At 49.5% G+C, this 18656-nt stretch overlaps 1 protein-coding gene across 3 annotated transcripts in view; it reads right to left on the bottom strand.

The window, feature by feature from the left end:
- Positions 1-18436, bottom strand: part of LOC149339587 (beta-1,3-galactosyltransferase 1-like) — a 55616-nt gene extending 37180 nt beyond the window's left edge. Inside the window, exon 1 of one of the 3 annotated variants that reach the window (XM_089548288.1) lies at positions 17869-18436. The gene's annotated coding sequence lies outside the window, so the exon portion shown is untranslated. Of the gene's footprint in view, positions 1-231; positions 381-5751; positions 5882-17868 lie in introns of those variants that run through there. The other 2 variants (XM_089548289.1, XM_089548290.1) reach the window with 2 other exon arrangements.
- Between the last annotated feature and the right edge of the window lie 220 nt (positions 18437-18656).

The raw sequence follows: 18656 nt of genomic DNA, 5'->3' as shown, positions 1-18656 counted from the left end.
GGCTCCGGAAATTTTGACCACCTGGGGTTCTTTAACGTGCACTGACATCGCACAGTACACGGGCCTCTAGAATTTTGCCTTCACCGAAATTGGGCCGCCGCGGCTGGGATCGAACCCGCGTCTATCGGGTCAGCAGTCTAGCACTGTAAGCACTGAGCCACCGCGGCGGGGGTTACATCTGTTAACGGCAATACGAAACTTTGATTGGTAACACGACGATCATAAACTTACCGGGAATCACATCAACTTGGAAAGGAAATCTAAAGACCCATTCTTCATCGATGACAGCTTGAGTTCAGTGCCACTCCTGAAATTCACCATCACTGGTCCGCACCAAGACGTAGATCATATGCGGAGACTCTTAGGCAGGACTGAAAACTCTGAATGCAATACAGACCGGTAGCTGACGGAATACGCTGGCGCACACGTTCGTGTCCGTGAAGCTCTTTTCGAGACGGCTCTAAGACGGCAGACTGATGGCCGCTGGATCTCAGCACACGTCGGAGCAAATGAAAAATACACGACCTAACCTTACTATCAAAACTCAATTACTTTGAAGTCGTATCCCATGCACAAAACACGACGCAAATTCCTACGCCCGGAAATTGTTTCCGGAAGTCTATTTTCGTACACAGCTCCACAACAACTTATCGCTTTTGCATGCCCTGAACATCGCACCACGAAGGTCGAATAAATGTTCTTGTGAATTGTCCTCTTCTGGGAGTTCCGTACCCGAAGTATAATTCTCTCTTCGCGGGGGCCTCACTGACGGCTTGAGCTTTGAAGGTGGTCATCAAGAGCAGGACGTCGGGCGCCTCTTACATTAATGTCTCAGCAACGAAAAACGCGTATCTCCGCAGAGCTACCATCGTCTGCTTTCAAGGCCTCTCATTCCAACCCACACTTCAGGTAGCTGTAGGAGAACGTGAGAGGCCAGGCGGATGTTAATAACTTTCCTTTTTCCTGACCACGAGAATCTGTGCTTCGTACGGACTACATCAAGGGCGAAAACATTTAGAAGGACGTGGTTGTAGGCCAGTTGGTAGGACATCGTGAGGCGCAAAACCGCAAAACAGGACGGGACAGAGGCAGGGGACAACAACGCAGACCGTCCTGTGTTGTCGCCTGCCTCTGCAAAGATATGCCATGAACAGACTATACGCACGTACTGAATTTACATCTGGCTGCAAAAATTTACGGGATGCGTATGCTCGGAAACAATTTTCTTTTTGTAGCGCTGCGTGGCGCGTCACTCGCCTGTTATTAATACTAGCGTATGGGGCCCCACACGCTAGTATGGCTTGCGCGGCGGAGCCCGAAACTATTACTATTATTATTTTTTTATAAACGGGCATCCCGAAAAACTTTTGCAGTCGACTCTACAGTGCACTGCAGATCCCCAGACCAAAACAGTGTGTGCGGTACATACCTACACCCTTTTTCAAAGGTAGAGAGGCCAAGAGGTCTCACGCTGAGCAATCTTGTTCAGCTCGCTATATACCGCCAGCGATGTAAATCTCTAGAAGGTGAAACTCACTTCCTCGCTCCTGTGCATGAACTCTACATCTACAGCATGCAGAACAAAACGACAAGAACGCGAAACGTGGCGAACCAAAAATGGCTGGCGGTTTATCATCGCAAAGCATAGAATATTGTGGGAAAGCGCGGTTGTTTTGCAGGTGGACACCCCAACCGCGTAAAAGTGCGATTGAGATGTCCACTGACCCAGTGACCCAGTTACGCTTGCTACTCAAAGGCTTCCCTCAGACGGACACCGCTGAAACCCCGGCAGTGCGGCTACAAGTGCTTTTGCACTGAAACAAACTTGACAGGGCAGAAACAGACCGGGACAGACGAATATAGCACAGGCACAAAAGACTGGCACTTCCGTCAGTTCTAGTTCCGTGCTTCTGTGTTACTTCGTATGTGCCCCCCCCCCCCCCCCCCCTTTTTTTTTTTCAGCGCTGCTGCATTCTTTGAAAAACAAGTGCGTGTACCAGTCCATGGAGACGAAAGCTCTGCTCGAAACAAAGGAACCGCATTCTGACCGCAGCCGATATTTTAAAAGACAATGCCCGAGCACAAGTGCAGCCGTGTACGAGAGACGCGAGCCCCGCGGCCCTTCGAAAACAGCTGCCGCATGTCAGATTTCGCACAGAACAGCGAATGCTTACTCTGGGCAGCCAACTGCGCTTAGGTTGTGTCTGCACGGCGCATCACCCGCGGAAATTGGTTGCGGAGAACTGCAGCGAAAAACAAAGAAAAATTATTCAAAGCCTCAAACCCGCAGCCTGGAATGCAGGACTGCCATTATTACTCCCGCTGGGCTCTGTCCGTTCTGATCCAGCCTTCTCAAACTGCCCCTCCACATGCGCCAGCCTAGAGCTTAGCCCCTTGTCCTGCCAGGTGGCATTCTCGATTTCTTCCCAATCCTCCTCGCCCCAACTCGAGTGCCTGCCTAACGCCGGCTCAAATAGAGGACCAGTCGGTCTTGGTGCTCCGACCTACGGACATATTGGCCAATTAACACGTGTTTTACGGCGACAGCCGCTTTACGGAGACCACCCTAAAGCGAGCTTCAGTGTAATCCGACGACACATGTCGGCGCGATGACCGAGCTATAGCGCGCCCTAACATAGGCTCGAACCAAGCAGATGCGGATGGCTGAGATCAGATAGAACTGAGGAGAATCCTATAGCGGCAGACAGACTAGGCGCGACGCAAAAAGCTTTCGAAACACCCGCTAGTGCTTGTGGGCGACTTTAACATATAGGCGAGGCCCGAGCGCTTCGTACAAAAGATACGCGGCTTCGGCCTGCAGCTTGTTCCGGACGCAGCTGAGACAACGAAATACAGCAAAACGCGTTTAGACCTAGTCTTTCCAACTGAAATAGTTGTACGAGACATGGAGTTGATTAGTATACCGATTTTAGCGAACCCAAGGCTGTACTTGTGCGCTGTGAATAGCAGTAAAGCGAAGAAATAAATCGAAAAATATCGCCTGACTTTTTACACGCGCTTACCACAGCGCAGCGCACCTGTTATTACTGCAGCCGGTTTGCGCTGTGTAAGCAAAAAGCTAAAGCAGCAGAGCCCAGTACAACGGCTCTCGCCGGATATTAATGCGCTAACTAAGGAAGCTCAGCGTGCGTATTTACTTTAATGAGATGAATTATTTTTTCTCTCTTCAGTTTCCGAGGCGCATGCCGAGTCAGCAAGGAAACTCAAGCTGTTGTTTCGGTAAGTTAAAAAACAGCTTTTCTCATCTGCAGACAGAGTTGGGTGCGCTGATGTGGAATGTTTTCAGCGTGACGAAATAGCCCACGAACGGAGAAGAAAACAAGGCGCTGATCAGGGCCTTGACAGTTCTGCTGGCATCCCATCTGCACTGTGTTGTTGTCGCGTTATTACACTATAAGCAGAAAGGAGTAAAAAGTAAGTAAACTGTCCTCTAGCGCACAACCTTTTATAAAAGGGAGTGCGCTAAAGGACAGTTTACCCCCCCCCCCCCCCCCCCCTCTGTACTTCCATTAGGCGAATTCGTGTTTACAGTGTATAAAACACACTAACCTGCTCAAGAAAGCTTTTTTTTTTTTTTGCAGTGAGATTTTTCATGTTGTTTAATTTGTCCCTTATTCAAAAACGCTTCATAGCTTCGGCGGTTCTATATGTGGTACAGAAGCCGGCTCATTGCGGTAGTGGAAACCGGTCCGTCTGTCTTATTCTGCGTATCATTACTCATTTTATTGGAGTAGAGGGGATTCGTTCGCTAATCCCCTCTCGAGTAGAGGGGATTCCGGTTCACTAATTTCTACTGTTCTCTCCAAGTCTAGGCTTATTCGAGACCTTACCATTCTGTGGTCGCTACAACGCACCTTTCCGAGGATCTCCATATCCTGCACGATGCCAGGGTGAGACCACAGTATGAAGTTTGTTCAAATTTTAGTCTCACCACTGGGGCTCTTTCACGTCCATTTCCTGTTGACACTTTTGCGGAAGAACGTATTGATGACCCAAAGTATTCCAGCACACCAGTAAAGTGAATCAATTCCAGCGGCTAAAGAAAATTCGATCTCATAGCATAGCGGCCTTTTGCACATGCAAAGCAAAACTTAAAGAAGGGAGAGGAGTCGTCACCTTTGCGCTTTGTACTGGTGTAAAAAAAATGCGCCCTGCAGATTTTCAGCCGAGCCGTGCATTAGCGGTCCGGTGGTTTTCCGACTGCGGCAGTTCGATAAGCGGAGTGTTCAGTCAAGAATCCAAGATTGGAAGTGAGCCTATAATGTTTGTTTTGACGCCCTTCCTTTCTTTCGCATCTTCACTACTGTTCAAACGGGCGAAGGTTCTGTTGAGGAGGTAGCAGATTTGGCAAGAAGAAAATAATATGTGTAGCCTAGAAAAGGAACGGAGTCGGGAATTGGTTGTGTAAACGGCGGCGGCGGCGCTTTTGAATGCGAGTTGAATGGAGTGTGGTGATGCGACGAGTATGTTTCGAGTTTGCGCCAACCATAGAAAGCTAAAGAAACCAACAGCGGCGATCCACGAAAGTGATTTTAGTGCCTTCGTTTCTTTTGTTGCGAGACCAAGGAATCGTCCTTGCGAACTCCTGTGAAATCCTATGCACTCTCACCGGTACACAGCGCATTTACAAAAAATGAGCAACAAAGAGCCCAAATACGTCCCCACCCGCGGCATAAGAAATGGGTATGCATCTACGCGGCCGCGACAGAGTAGACCATTATCTTGTCATATAGTAAAGTATCAATACATCGTTCATTAATACTCGAACCTTCGCCCAATCCTCTAACTTCCGTGCCTTCCACAGTGTGCACATAGTGCCTTTTGGGTCACCGCTTGAAGAAGTCGGAAGCCTTAAAAGAAAAAAAAAACCGCTCAAAAGTCAAGCGCTTATTGCGAACGCGCATTGTCAGGCCGTGTCCCGCAGCGAACGTTGGAAAGGTGAGCGGCCGGCTGCGGTGCGAAACCTGCGATGGTCTTTGTGTCCGTCACGCAGCGCTCTCTGTGAAGCCGCGCGACTCGGAGAGAAAAGGTCGAGGGATACGTGCGCGAGCGTTTCGTTCTCCACAACACGTGATTTTTTAGGTCAGTCGCTCGGCACTTGCGTCGTGACGATTGAGCGCGCTGCCCATCTGTCTGCTTCCTTTGAGCCGAAGCAACTTTGTGACCCCCCCGCTCGCTTCCCTCTAACCTCCTACTATCTACATTCGTACCTTTGGTTATCCGAAGTAAAACTTTTTAAAATGTTACATTGCCCAGCCTGCATGAGGGTGGCTTTAAAGCGGAAACAAAAAAAAAAATGGTATCAGATTCTCAAAAATTGCTGAACGCTCATCTACTACGATTAATATTACTTTGATCTCGCTTGTAACCAGCCGTAAGTGCTACCCGCAGTGATACTGTTATCATTACTTTAGAAACATTAAGGTTTCTGCGTCCGCAGTTTCAAACAAATCAGATCCTCAGATACCGAGTGGCACACCCAAACACAAGATAGTTTCGCGGCCTATGAAGAGCATGAAATTCTTGTCCCGAAGTTTCGCAAATCATAATGCACGCTTTGCTTCCAGCCTACAAAAGAATACAAAACATAGAAAGCTTAATACTCTTCTTCAAGAGCCGTTGAGAAACCCCCCGAAGGCCAAACGCTCTCGGTACACGATAAAGCCCTTTCAGCAGCTCTGCTAGCGCAATCGCATTCCCCGGTACAGAATGAGGATTCGTTGCACTTACTCCTTGCGTTTCCGAGTGGTTAGCTTGGGCTTTACATTGACCAAATCTAACCAGCGAGTGCCGGAAGCCTTGGCATGCGGCGCTCCACAACGTGGGCCTCTAAGCGAATGCGTCTGTCCACGGCTATTCGATGACGCGCACTACGGCACACGCACCGCAGCGATTACTTCGGCTTTCAAGAGAGCGCCAGACCGTGACACACGGTTTCCTGCGCCGATGCAGCGCTGTCTTGAGTCATCCGAGAACACGCGACCCATCTTATCCTGCTTTTGCTTTATATTACACATCCGCCGGTTAGATTTCACTCGACTTCCCGTTTTTCCTTTCGTTTTGCTCCGTACTGGTGGGCTGGGCTGGTTCTTGAGCAGCGAAACGCGTCGCGACGGCCAAGTCTCGGGGATTCTCGGCACGACGGGAATTAAGCGCTCTGGCAACGGCCCAAGGAATTCGCGGCATTGCATGCCACGGCGGGTCACGGCAAGCCGCCACGCGAATTTGCTTAGCGGTTTGGTGCCCTGGCTTACTCTCTACTAGATCTGATAACAGCGGACGTGCTTTCGCGAATACGGAACACCGCTTTCGACACCGATCGGGACGAAAATCTCTCGCCGGTATTCACTCAGGTTGATTAAACGAGATTCCGCGAGAATCGAGAAGGGGCAATCCAGGACGGGCCATCGAAATATTGTCGAGGGCACAGTGAGGGACGTCGTAGTAAAAGGCTCCGGAAATTTCGACCGCCTGTGGTTCTTTAACGAGAACTGACATCGCACAGTACACGGGCCTCTAGAATTTCGCCTCCATCGAAATTCGACCGCCGCGGCATGGATCGAACCCGTGTCTTTCGGTTCATCAGCCGAGCAGCATAGCCACTGAGCAACCGCGGCGGCTGTAGAGGAAATGCAGTCGATAAATTCGCAACGAACTAGAAGTGCTGGTACACTAAATACCTATCACGAACCTGGCACTTGATCACTGAGCAAGCAAAGTCCTGCTCTGCTTCTTAAAAATTTAAACGTTAACAAATTTAAAAAAATCAATTTCACTCTGTACATTGATTTTTCTCTGCTGTTTTCCTTGTCTTATACTTTCATGCAATCGACAGCAGTATAAGCTCTGAATCACGGAATCACACCGTCCCACCCATCAAAAGTTTGCTATAGCCCAAATGAAATAAATGCGCGTTTAAAGGGACATAAAGGGAAATATCAAACTAAGCAAGACGGAGAGATTATTCCTCGGGAACGCTACCAACGTTTTTTTTGTTTTTTTTCTGCGCGGGAAGGTGGCTGCGTCGCTGAGAAAACCGCCAACGAAAGTCCCGAAACCTTTCCACATTCATAGCGCCCAGAAAAAATTAAACTGCCATGACGTCACTCCTATCACAGCCTTCACAAGGAAGCTCTCCGACCGATTAGAGGCGCCTGCCGGTCGAATCGTCCGTCACGGCACAAGATGCAAGTGAAAGCCGCATCACTTACAACCGATCAGTCAAGCCTGACTTAGTATTCCCCTTTAATGCCCCTTTTCACAGATACCGAAACCTCAGCAAGCGGGTGCTTTTGCAATTGGCCCCCAGAGAAATGCGACGTCAGACCTGCAACTGCACGTTTAACCCGAGTATGATTATAGAAACAGCTCGCCCGCGACATCGTTACATAAAAAAGCTTTGCGCTAAGTATGCAAATGTGCCTCACGCGGGCGCAATTTTCTTTATGACTTGCTGGGTTGAGGGGGGGGGGGGGGATGCTCTTGTAGCTGCACTGGTAAGTAATAGTAATAGTTTCGGTGTGCGTCGGCAGCTCCAGCCGGGTTACGTTCGCTTTTCATTCTTGCAAAAACACATGCAAATAGGCCTGTTCCCAAACGCACATACTAGCACCGGAAGCAGATTAGCAAGCTGATAGCCAAAGCGCGCCGCTGTCGGCGCCACAAAGGCCTTCGCTACTTCCTTTTCTTTCCTTCTTTTTTTTTTTGCAAAGGCTTTCCGGACGGTTTAGTTAGGGGCAACCATTTAGCGGCGTTTCTTCAGTTGTTTAAACGCGGAATCGTGTCACGCCACTTCACGTCGTAGCAAGAGGGGCGTGAAAAGAACCGGGGGAAGGGGGGTGGGGAGTGAGGGAAAGTCGTAAAAGCGGACGGCATGCGAGTCGGCTCGCTGAACGGCCACACATCAACGCATTTCCTCGATCGTTTTCAACCGGGGCGGACACGGAGCAGTTTCGCGGGGATTCGCGACGTCACCTCGCAACGCAAACGATGCTTTGTCGCCGGCAGGAAAAATGGCGCAGTAGCCGCTTAAACTCGGCCTGAAAAGGGGGGCGCGCGCCGTTGAGAAAAATGAGGTAGGTGGCGGAACCGGTGCGCGATACGACAGGCGAAGTGACGATGTTGTCTAAACTACTTACAGGCTAGTTGCCCTAGTTTGTGAGTAACCGCGCAGGAGGTAAGAAGTTAGTCGTTAAAGGGAAACTGCCTAGGTTTCAGAAATGAACGAGCTTAAGAAAGTCGAATGTGACAAACTTGCAGGGAAAACATGCGAAGTCTTTTTGGGCTAGCACTTGAAATAGTGAAGTAATCGCCGATTAAAATCCGGACGCCCTTCAAGCTTCTCCGCAACGCACAACGCCAAGTGTGGGTACATGATGACGTCATCGAAGGTGTCTGTACATTTCCACCGCAAAAACGCCTGCTTTGAAAGAAAAAACCAAGCCACCGAAGGCAAACCCTGCCGAGAGTTGTTTGGCAGCGTCTAACGAGTCAGAGCAGGATGTGGATGACGACAGCGGTAATTTGAAATCATACTTTCCGTGACGTTACGCTGAATTTTCCTGCACTCCTCCGGTGCATTGAAGAAAAGCGCAAAATTCAATCGTCGATTACGTGACTAACTTAAACGACACTTGGCATGCTTTACCTGCAGCCTATATAGATTTGAATCCTTGAATATCGCGAATATCGCAAAAAAAGTGCTGCAGTTTCCCTTTAAAGCTGTTTCAATGCATTTATTGCTTTTTTTATTCGAATATGTTAAAGTCTGTTAAAAAAAAGTGTTAGTGAAGATCGGCGGCCTTCAAAAACAGTTTGATAACAAGCGCAATGGTGATGGCCCCTTGTCATAGGTGACACCAACCGAACAACTTCATGAATTAAAAATAAAAGCGCTATTGCGGCTGAAGAAAGAAAAAACTTAACTGAATTTTAGCTGAGAAGGGTTGTTTTGTAGGCCAGTTGGTCATACATATTTCAAGAAATGCTTCGGCGCGGCAGACAAGGACAAAACGTAGAATAACAGAATTAGAATTCCTATCAGAATGATTAGATTTGGGGCATGACGATGTACGCGTGTGTCACACGTGCCATGGGTGCTGATAATTTTGTGCCTAATGCTGTCTTGACTGCATGTTATCTTTTTTCTTTTGTCGTTGATGAGCGCAAAGCATATATTCGTTGACGCGGGTCTCAATAAAATCAGTTGTTAGTTGGCGCTCTGTGGTGTTATTTTACGTTTTGTCCTTGTCTGCCGCGCCGAAGCATTTCTTGAAATATGAATTTTAGCGTTGACTTGAAAACATCTCAGCTTAATCTGGCGCAGGTATCGCACTTAAGAACTGACACTCAAAAATGTGCCGATATGCCGAATTGGTTAAGGCCCTAAGCTATGCGTATAAATATTAATCCAACTGAGCTTGGTTTTCGAATAAAGAGCAAAAACCGAAGACCTGGTGCAAGTCGAAATGAAAGGACGTGACAGAAATAAGAAATACGGTGGCGAGAGTCGCACGCGTAGTTGAAACGTACGGCATTTCCCACAAGTAAAAAAAAAAAAAGATGAAACAAACAACCCGCAGAGCAATTATTATGCCATCGATGGTAACTACGGTTGGACACTTGAGCTTAAAATTTAGCAACAGGAAGCTAATGAAGGCTATTGTAAAACTAGTTTCCTGGTTTGCAGTCTTCTTCAGCCAACGACATGACAACGCGCTACGAAACTTAACTGAAGCACCTTACTCAAGGGTGCATACTCATCGCTTTTATTAGAGTCCATTAAAACGCAATGCAGAATGGGTACTGATGATGCTCGCACTAAACACTGTAATGATCGGAGGCCCAGCCAGCGGAGAACGGCGAGACAGTCAGGCGCCATCAGGTATGCGGCCAAAGCGCTGCTGTTTCTCGGAGAAGACTCAAGGAAACGGGTGCCTGGGGGCGGCTTCTGGCGACGGCGTCGGCGGACAAAGGCTGTAATCCCCTTCGCCGGCGATGCTGACTGCAGCTCTGGTGCCGAACTGCGCTCCTGGGGACTGGCAGCGGAAACAGGCGAGCCAGTCCGGCGTCATCAGGCTACTGCTACGGAAAGCGCTGCTGTTCGGGGGAGACAAAAGAGACACTGCGTGGAGCAGCTTCTGGCGACGGCGTCGGCGTACACAAAGGCGTCTAATCCCCTTCGCCGGGAAGGTTGAGCGCGGTGTTTCTCCCGGACTGCCCGTGGACTGACCGACGAGACCCAGTGGCGACGACGGCGGGGCGGCGGCGCCGCTAACTCATTTCCCTCGTGCGCCCTGAGCAGCAGACAAAGCGGAGAGGCGACACGGCTGATTTGTCCCTTCCACCGAACTGAAGAGGTCACCGGTGTGAGCGGTCAGCGCTCGCGTCCCCATCGATCAGGATCGTCACTCAGCAGCGAACGACCTTTTGGGCCTGGTCAAACAGTTCGCGACTGATAGACGCCAAGTTCCTCCTTGCCCGTGTGTGTGTGCGTCTGTGCGGTGTGCGCGGCCACGTGGGGAGGGCGGAGCCTAAGAAGACGCTAGCAGCCCATTGGACGCTCAACCAGAGATCAGATTCCCTAGCTGGTTTCCTGGGGAATGTGAACTGCATTTAAGCAGCAATCTGTAGGGTGCCAGATCATCCTCCCCCATTTTCTGACTCTGGTCTACTTGCTACTGTACCAAAATGTAAAATAAACCTTCAAGCTTGAATATTCCTCCCGAAGACTTCCCTTCGTAGTCTGCCTGCTTCGCCCCAATGCGGTGAAGACCCTGGTCCCGATCCCCGAGCACATCAACACCAATAACATGAGAATGGGGCTGCAGCACCCGTCGTCAGCTTTCAAACTCCGTATCACCGGCCGCGAACTCCGTCAAACGAAGTGCGCAACTTCATAAACAGTAACGTCACTCCGGCTGCTAATGAGTGCCAACGAAGTATTCACCCGTCTCTAGCGGAGTCTTCAGAACGCGTCGCCTCGGGCCATTCCAGCGAAAAAGAACAAAAAAAAAAAAAAGTCGCATGGAAACTGAGACTGAGTCTGACTGTAAAACATTATATAAACTCGTCGGAAAAAAGCTCGGTGCTAACAGGTCGCGTTAAGTGGTCGAGAGTACATAGCCCTCGACGACTTTGTCAGCCCACTCCACCGCCAGAACTTGCGTTCTGGAGTCATAGCTAGTTAGCACGGTCTCCCACCCCTCGAGAGAAGGAGCGGTAACTAGATCACCCGTAGGTGGCTCTATTTAGCGCTCGTCCTGTCTCCTTCTCTGTCTTTGTCCTAGTTTTATGCGCTAGTCTTTTAATTAACTATGACACACCAACTAGCCCAGTTTTCCGCCTTGATGTGATTGCAGTTGGGTCATTGGCCACAGTTTTTAGAGTTAGGGTTGTACAGATCACGATAAATGTGCGCGAGGAGTGATGGGGTGCGTATCGATCTCATTTGTAGACGATGCCACGTAACCTCTTGTTCTTTAGTCAGTCTTTTGTGGGGAGGGGGAAAAGTTCTCCTCTATAGTTCTAAATGATTGGTGAGATCATGATATGTGATCATGGAGTCCGTGAAATTCAGGGAGCCAGACTCATCCACTGCCGGTCGACGAAACCTCGGGCTTTAATTGTGGGCTGCCTCGTTCCCCATATTCCTCGAATGGGCTGGGACCCATATCAGTTCGGAATAATTTGGTGAGGTCGAAATGCTGCAATGGTTAAAAAACACGCTCTTGTGGGCTTTAATCACTTTCCTTGTACCTGTTTCGCCTGCGCAGATGTGTACGAAGCTGTGAACTTTGGTTTCGGTGCTAGATGCAGTCAGCATCAGACGGCGCTAAGGATCGGGTGGCGCCGAGCTGGCCGCACGTGCATCACGGTTTACCTCGTGCTCACAGAGTAGACAGCGTAGGCCTAGCGGCGTCATCTCGGGTATCGGGTACGGAAGGGAACACGGTTGGCCGAACGGACCGACTGAAGTCTCGCCTGAAATGGATATCGTGCGCGGCACCTGAGCGCTTGCCTGCGCTGTTTGTTTCTCGAAGTCCATGTGACAAAAGAAAAACACGACTACGTGTGAGCGAATACGCCCAAGGGAATATCGTGAACGGTAGCGGGGCTTGCATCTCGCTCTTGTTTTCGAATGGCGACTCCGAGCCGTTGTGAGCGGATCCGGACAGGTAAACATGCTTGCGTTTTCATGCTCAACACCAGCGCTAGAGAAAATTCTGCATCAATACGGGTGCCCGCAAGGAGACGAAGCCGAGTCTTAAAGGTGCACTGAAGAGGATTCTGAACTTGTCTTTTTGCCGCGGGAACTCGATCCACACGTTCCTAGCGTTCTTAGAAACAGTGACTTATTGCCCTGTATGGCCGATTTCCCTAATTAAATCGAATTAACGTCCGGCTCCCGCCCTTTTTTTTTAATTCTGCCCCGTACGATGGGCGGAGTCGACCAACGCGTGAAGTTCCTTTCAGCCAGCTCCGTGGAGGCTTCGCTTTCGCTTTATTTTGTTTTTTAGGTTTCCATGAATAAACAGTTTCATTCGCAGATAATATAGCCGCAAAATAAGCCCGCAGAAATAAAAATACGAGCGGACTATTTGCTACTACGGACTACTACGTATTACTCCGCCGATGGCAGAGCGGCAAGCCGCCGCGGGACTGGCTGAAAGGCACTCCACGCGTTAGTCGACTCCGCCCACCGTACGAGGCAGAATTCAAAAAAAAGGGCGGGAGCTGGCCGTTAATTCGATTTAATTTGGGAAATCGGCCATACAGGGCAATAAGTCGCAGTTTCTAAGAATGCTGGGAACGTGTAGATCGAGTTCCCGCGGCAAAAAGACAAGTTCAGATTCCTCTTCAGTGCACCTTTAAGTCAGTCACCGACAAATTCCTGGTAACTGTCTGCGTGCAAAACAGACACAAGCAGGCTTGTGTAGGAAGGATAACCTCTTTACATTAGAAATGATGCTGCCATTGAGTCTCGTGGGCGCCAGACCACTTTGCATTCTTCAGGTGACGGGTGCCTGCTCAACGCAACTTTTTTTCCAACCGTGATTTTACCAGCTTGCTTTTTTTTTTCATAAGCTTACAAGTGGCTGTGAACTGCTTAACGATCTGCTCGCTTCGGAGTGGAAACTATGAGCCCGTAATGACAGTTTATACGACTGTGTGATGTGATCCCGATACGGCGAGAACAGTCATTTGTGGCTGCCGTTGCCTCGCGCTCGATACTTGCACTTCGAAGCGACAAGATTTTGAAGCAGAGTGTATTTAAACTGCAGCAGTATTGTACAGCTCACTGACCAAGATGGTCGCTGAAATCCAGTGAAGCGTGAGACTTGTCTGCAGACTCCTCACCATTTGAAGTTAATTAAGGAAAGTAAGCCAAAATTAAAACAGCTACGACACTGACTTGGCTAGCAAATAGAGAAAAAAAACGAATATTCCATTCTATTTGAGATCTATGAAACTGACACGCTCCTAATAAAGGAGTGTTTCACGTCAAAGAAACAGGAAGTTGCGTGAGATGAAAGGAAAGCAAGGTGAGCTGCTAAGGTCTGGAAAATTCCTCTATCAATATCGATATATTAGTTGGTTATTGAAAATTTCAAATAAAATCCGTCGCGTATAAAGGAAGCACGAAATTTCAACGTCACTAGGCTATACGCTCCCTTCAGCGTCCAAAGAGGCCACCGCGAATGTAACGACGCAGTGAACACTTGCAGTCGTGTGCAAATACAACTAGGAATTTCATGACGCAAGCTTTAACTCATTCTGTATCGTGAGAAAACAGGCAATTTCAGGATGGTGGGCGTAAAAAATCTGTTCGCCCAAAAATTTCGCTATATTGCAGCACATCACAGTGTAGCAAATATAGAGCTTCCATTTTAATGACAAAGAAAAAAGCAGGACACGTATTGCTTGCGAAGAAACAGAAATTGTACAAAATTTGACTCTCGTACAGAAATTCACGAAATATTAAATATAAATTCAGAAAATATAAGAATAAAAATCGAGAACATGCGTTTTATGCGTAACTATGTGGGAAACCAGTACTCAAAGTTAGAGAACTCCTCATGCTAAACTTTTTGATCAGCAAAAAAAAAAAAATCGCTTGCGCGAAACGCTTCGGACTACTCCGCAGGGCAGAGTCAAGGTCGACCCCAGGCCGTCTTGGTGAAAAGTCGATCCGCTACACAGCCGCCGTGGTGGCTCAGTGGTTATGGTGCTCGGCTGTTGACCCGAAAGACGTGGGTTCAATCCTGGTAGCGGCAGCCGCATTTCGATGGCCTGGTCGAGCACTGCCAACGCACAGTACACGAGCCTCTATAACATTTCGATGGAGGCGAAATGTTATAGAGGCTCGTGTACTGTGCGTTGGCAGTGCTCGACCAGGTGGTCGAAGTTTCCTGAACCCTTTCCTCTGGCGTCGCGCATAGTCGGAGTCGCTTTGGGACGTTAAACCCCCATAAATTAAACGAAAACATCATGCCGCTACAATGATAATGGCGGTGCAGCGGAAAGAACAAGTGGCTGCAAGCCAACAAGGACTAGATAACTCATCGCGCGCGGCAAGACAAAAAGGACCATGGCCGTGGGGCGACTACGATAAGGGGAGGACCGTAACTGAAAAAAAAAAAAGAAACAAGCAGCCCAAGATTGTAAGCTGCATAAAGGAAGGACTCCTAAGGACGACTCGCACAAAACAGTGAAAGGAACACAGATAATATTTCGCAAAGGCCAATAAAAGAGTGCCACTTCTGCGTTAGTTGAAATCAAATATACCACCATCCGCCCACTTCACAAAAAAAATGAAAAGGGTATAAGGATCAGTTGCAGGAATTAAAAAAAAAAGTAAGGGCTATCCTTTGAATGCCGGTACTCCAGCGAAACACAAGGAATTAATCCAAGCACATAAATATCATCGTGGCCATGCCATAGGCGCAGGGTGGATTGCATGAAGCAGTATGCTAATTGGAAATATTCTAGGGCTAGTATAACTAAAGCGTTACTAACAGCGATAATATCAAGAAAGCAAAAGAATCTTCACGCACCGAACGTTAATAGCTACGTAGACCATGGTATAAGGGGTTCCACGTCCCAAAGCGCCAAGGGCCAAGTGGGAATCTGCAGTGGAGGGTTCCGGAGATATAGACCGCTCCCGGCATACGGGATCGCAACACACCGGGCTAGATAAAGCTCTGTCGAGCCCCAGTCGAAAAGCGGTTTTGCTTGCGTCATTTAGGTGCGCTTTGAAATATTAGTGCGCACTGCATGAATATTATGCAATGTTGTACAAAACGCGCTTAATTACACCGGCATGTTATGTACGAATCCTGGTTATGTACGAATACGCATCTCCTTGGTTGTTCCGCACTGCACTACTCTGGATGGTATACGTTGTAACAATGACGTCACGTGTTTGTCAGGCAGAACATAAGCTAAACGAGACAAGCTAGAAATGTCCGTACCTGAGAGAAAGATCGTGCGAACTCTGCTGTCGTGCACTTCGTAGGGCTCTGCAGTCACTTTCGCGAAATGCCTTTGGAAGGCACTAACCTGCGCAGAGGCCCTATCTTCTTCAAGCGGCTGGTAGGAGTTTAATGCCTGCGCATCCTGCATGGGCAAGGCTTGTTTTAACTAGGTACACGAAAACATCTCTTTAAGCGCACGTTTACCGGACGTTTCGATATCCCTTTCCCAGTTGCAAATCGCTCACGAGTGGGGGCATTGGAGTACCATGCGCTTGGGCGTTATCGAATGTAGTGAAGGCACAATTTCAGGCTGAAAATTCACGTCTTCCGACAGCTCCGCGACGCTTCGCACATCAGGTAGACCGGACAGGAAAGGCTGCTTTTGCCGACCAAGCCTGTTTTCTTTCGGCGCGCCCCCTTGCCCACGTGCACCCCTGACGTCACATTGTATGCAAATAGGAAGAGGTCTATTTCAATCGGGTTCTTACACGTGCACTGACATTACACAGTACACGGGAACCTTGTATTTCGTATCCATAGAAGCGCGGCCGCCGCGTTCGGGATCGAACCCGCGTCCTCGGGCTCAGTAGTCAAGCGCCCCAACCACTGAGCGGCCACTGCGAGACAGGCGGTAGGTCACAGATACACAGTAACGAAAATGTGCTTTGAGATGGGATAGGCCGAATTAGCACCATACAGTGATCCTATGCTGTCGTGAAGCACGGTGCAATGGTTTCGTGACAGGGCACCTTTCTTCATGACATGAATAACGAAGAAGCCGCGTCTTGAAGAAACGCAGGAGCTAAGTTCCGAAAAGTGATGACACTCGCTGACTGTTGTGAAGTGCCAACGAACTAGCAAAGCTCTCTCTGTTTGATGCGTATCATGCGCCCCGCTTTTGCGTTGAAGTGATTTTCACTATTTGGTATAAAACCAGGAAGTATACGGTTGGTGCTACACGGAGCCTCAAAGCAAGATTGTGAACGCCTGTGCGGTTACACTGAAGCACTAGTATGTTAATACACGCGAGCAGGATGACAATAAACCGCACGGAGATTCCACCAGACTGGAAATCAATTGAAAAAATGGTAATCTATCGAGTTTGAGGCGTGCTGCAAAATCGGAAAATGCAGTGGTCATTACACTGCACAGATATGAACCGTTTTGTCTAGATCTCTGGAGGGATCTGCTCAGAAACAAAGTGAAATATTAGCCCAGCTGCCCTCTAGCGGGCCCGATATTCGGGCTTCCGTCACTCACTCAAAAATTTCGATTCGTTTGCTTCGAAGTAGGCCGCTTGAGCACTCTAGACAAGTATACAAGCATGCTCACCTCTGTACACTGCTGAACTTCCTTAGCCAAAGAACAACGCTTGCTGGAAACAACACGAACAGATCGCGATCGCTTGTCCGGCTTTCTGCTTTTATTTTGCTATTTTTGTTTGCCTAGATATATAAGAAATACGATACTCGATAGAGGTGATGTTCAGCTCGTGCGCTGTTTTCTTTTATTCCGCCAGCTTCTATGACGTAAATTGCGAACCTATGTCGAGGTGCTTAGTTCTGCAAGATGTGGCGCGTGCAGCAATTCGTATATCGGTTCTTACGTCGAGCGGCCTAGTACAAAACTAAGGAAATACCGGCACAAACGTAAAACGTTGACAGCTGCATTGCTCGCATCTGTAATTAAAGGAGACTATGCACCCCTCAAAGATCAACTCTAACCCTTCGATACGCAGCTGAACAGCCGATGCACGCAGGGCGACTGCGAACAACACCAAGCAGCACGTGCGTCATCATTTTGGCGCCGAATAATAAAAATGAAGCGCGCAGGCCAATCCCGCAACTTCTGGAAACTAGCCAGCAGCTTGGTGATTACACGAGGCGCGCGCGCGCTCGCGGCCGGGTCAGCAGCCTTTAAGAGCGGCTCGTGTCAAACGCCGGCCGGCTTCGAGTTACCGAGGTAATCCCGAAGAAAACGCGGGAGAGAAACCCGACTCGACGCTCCGCAACATAGTAGTCAGGTGCATGTAGCCCTTTCTAGTACAAGATATAACAGCGAACTGATACAACAGCTTTGCGAACGCAGCACGACACGGAAAACAGGCACACGGTAGCGGTGATATGAATACAAACTCCGGTTGCGCGGTAGCAGCGGCCGCCTGTTCGTGCTCGTGCTCTATCCAGAATCCTGGGATTCCCGAGGAACGGAACAGACCGGAACGAGACTTGCACGTCCATAAGGACGACAGTATGATTATTTTCCAAGCACCTGCTAAGTAAATCACGCCAGGAAACAAGCCTGCACATCACCAATTGGGATGGGAAAGCACGACTACTTCGCACACAGCGTCGAGCGACAGCAGCCTTACCTTCGTGTATTCGCTGCGAAGCCGAGCCTCCGAACGGCGGCGGCATGAAGTTAGTCCGGCGGTTTCAGGGGATCCGGCGATGCTGCTCGGAAGAGGACGCCACCGCTGCCGCCGTGGACCCGGGCTGGTCGATCCGGCGCTTCCGCCGCATCAGCTCTCCGGGAAGAGCAGAACCACCGCCGGCACCGGCGCCGCGGCATCAGGAAGCATCACACGCATCGCATTAGGCCGCGTCGCCCAAGAATCACGTCAACCACGCTTTCGCTGCGTGAAGAGAAGCCGAGGCGGGACGATCTCGCCGCGTGGTGCGTAATCCCCTTACATGTCCCGCTCGCACCGGTCTACCATTTGGACGAATGCGTCAGCTCGCTTCCGGCATGAACGAAGGGAGAAGCTGCTCGAGGAACGCAACTGCGTGATAGGCCTGGATGAAGCAGGTGCTCCCACGTAAGCTGAAGCACGGTATGCGTCGAAAGAGAGCGCCAGCACTCACACGCTCGCGCACGCCACCGCGCTGTCGGTAGCGCAGACGGCGCGGATGCTCTGAGCGAAGGCGGCGAAGGGAACCGCCGCTGCCGCCGCGCTGTAGTTCTGATGACCGCCGCATCGGGCTGCCAGGGCGCTTCGCGCGCTATTCGCACTAGTCGCGCTTCTATGCATGGTGGTGGCGCTCTCGCTGACGGCACTAGCGCTGCTTTAGAACGGTGCAGGCGTGCAAATGTTGCTCCGTAACTAGTATAGTAAGGCATGCGAAGGAGAGAAACGGGACGGGAACGTGAAACAGTGCA

Source organism: Amblyomma mixtum, chromosome 6 (assembly GCF_055824585.1).
Source record: "Amblyomma mixtum isolate Tamu chromosome 6, ASM5582458v1, whole genome shotgun sequence".
Lineage (NCBI taxonomy): Eukaryota > Metazoa > Arthropoda > Arachnida > Ixodida > Ixodidae > Amblyomma > Amblyomma mixtum.
Note: the sequence above shows the minus strand (reverse complement) of the source record. Positions and strands in the feature narration are given on the sequence as shown.